At 42.5% G+C, this 2,115-nt stretch overlaps 1 pseudogene; it reads right to left on the reverse strand.

The window, feature by feature from the left end:
• Nucleotides 1-435, reverse strand: LOC147380116 (cell division cycle-associated protein 7 pseudogene; annotated as a pseudogene).
• Nucleotides 436-2,115: the final 1,680 nt, after the last annotated feature.

Consider the following 2,115-nt stretch of genomic DNA (forward strand, 5'->3'; position numbering starts at 1 on the left):
TTAATAATACCCCAATGAACGGTTATAGATCTTCTCTCGGGAGTTGTTGCAGATGTTCTCCAACTCTTCCTCCGTGATTTCGTCCACCGGGCGAACAACATGGGGAAGGGTCATGGGTCCCGGGCGACTTCGGGGCATGTCATCTTCATTCATGTAGCCGACCATGGACTTCCTCTTCCTCACCAACATGTACTTGTCTTCCTCTTCCTCTTCCTCCTCCTCCTCCTCTGTGGGCAGGGCCCTGAGTGACCCTAGGACCTGGGACCTAGACCTTGTGAGTGGACGAGCTCTCTGCTCAGGGTTTCTCCTGCAGGCAACACCTGGAAATGTGCGCCTCCTGGGGGTCTTTGGACGTGAACTGGGGCCCGGCAGGGAACGCCTTCCAGGGAAGGAGCCAGGGAAGCTTTCTAATTCTGACATGAGTTTTGCAAGCATTGCTTTGTTTTGCTTTATATTTGCTTTATATTTAAAACCCAGAGTGCTGGGGTGTTCGAGGCCAATTCTGTGGTCCCTGCCTTCGAAACCGTTATGGTGAAGAAGTCAAGGATGCTCTGCTTGACCCAAACTGGCACTGCCCACCGTGTCGCGGGATCTGCAACTGCAGCTTCTGTCGGCAGCAAGATGGGCGGTGTGCGACTGGGGTGCTCGTGTACTTAGCCAAGTACCATGGCTTTGGGAATGTGCATGCTTACTTGAAAAGTCTAAAACAGGAGTTTGAAATGCAAGGATAATAATTGGAAGATTCACTACCTGCCTTCCACTTCGCAAATCTTCCTTGTTAAAGTCTTCAGTTTTGTCATGTGATTGAAACCCAGGTTAAGAATTCTGAGGCTCGGTCTGTCTTAGAGGCAAATCAAGTTGTTCCCATTAAATGCGCGCGTGTGTCTGGGCATCACAGAAGTGTAGTGCCAGCTGTACTCTGCCTCCTGAAGTTTCTCCTTTGCTTTTCTGCCCACCCCTTGCCCCATGCTGTCCTCTTATTTCCAGTGATTCTCCTCCATCATTTAGTTTGGGAATCCTTTGTGAACGAAGTTTTATGAAAGCATGTTGGATTTAATTGGCGTTGAAAATAGCCCTGGAATCCATGCATAAAACCAAGCACTTAGAAACACAGTAGTAGTATTAACTACCTCTATCCAATTTCAGAGACTATCCCTGTAACTTGCTCACATGTAAACACTGGGTCTGATATAGTGTTTGTCAACCTTTTTAACAGAATCATGGCACAAAAGTTGTAAGACCGTGTGGAAAAATTAGGTGATTGTTGGCAAGTAGAGCATATGACTGTGGAGGCTTCTGAGGATAATATTTCATGTATTTTACTTGTATTTCCTCTGCCATGTGCATCTGGCCCACACAGTCACAATATGAAGGTTCGAGGACAGTACTAAGCTTGAAATCATTGTAGAAAAGCCATCCTAGGAAATTGAGATGGGGAGGCTTCAGGAGTAGGCCAATCTTTGAATTCATGGAATAAAACCTCAGGATAATTGAGTTTGCCAAGTTTATTTCAGTTCATAACATCAGGTGTTTCAAATAAATTCTTGGTTATTTTGCATGGACAATTGATACTTAAACTCAGCTACAATCCTTTGCAGTTTTTGCTTTCTTGAAGAAATTATAAGCCAGGCATAGAGGATTCATGTTCAGGTTTGAAGCACTTTTATAACTGAGAAGTGCCTTTTTTGGAGAAGGGTGACTGTCACCAGTTTGCAAACTTGCCATCTCTGCCAGTTTAGTTTCTGGGCAGAGTTGTGTGTTGTCTCTCCCTGGCCCTGTTTTGGCATGAATCAAACCTTTCGTAGAGGTAGACTCAGAGTGTGTGTGTGTGCATTTTGCTTTGCATCTGCAGCCTGTAGCTATGCCGGTTCGATTCAGTGTTTGGTGCATAATTGGACCTTGAATCAATACATGTAAATAGAGCTTTTTATCTGTTATGCTTTTATACAAAGTTTTTTTATTTTAATAATAAAACATTTTGTTTTAAAAAAATAAATTTAATAATACATATCTAACTAGTTATAAAATATAATTTCAATATGTAATCAATACAAAATTATTAATAGATATTTTATATTATTTTTTTATACTAAGTCTTCAAATTCTGGTGTGTTT

The sequence above is a fragment of the Bos grunniens genome, chromosome 1, assembly GCF_055505025.1.
Source record: "Bos grunniens cultivar Pamir isolate PY7600 chromosome 1, Bosgru_T2T1.0, whole genome shotgun sequence".
In the NCBI taxonomy this organism is placed as follows: Eukaryota; Metazoa; Chordata; class Mammalia; order Artiodactyla; family Bovidae; genus Bos; species Bos grunniens.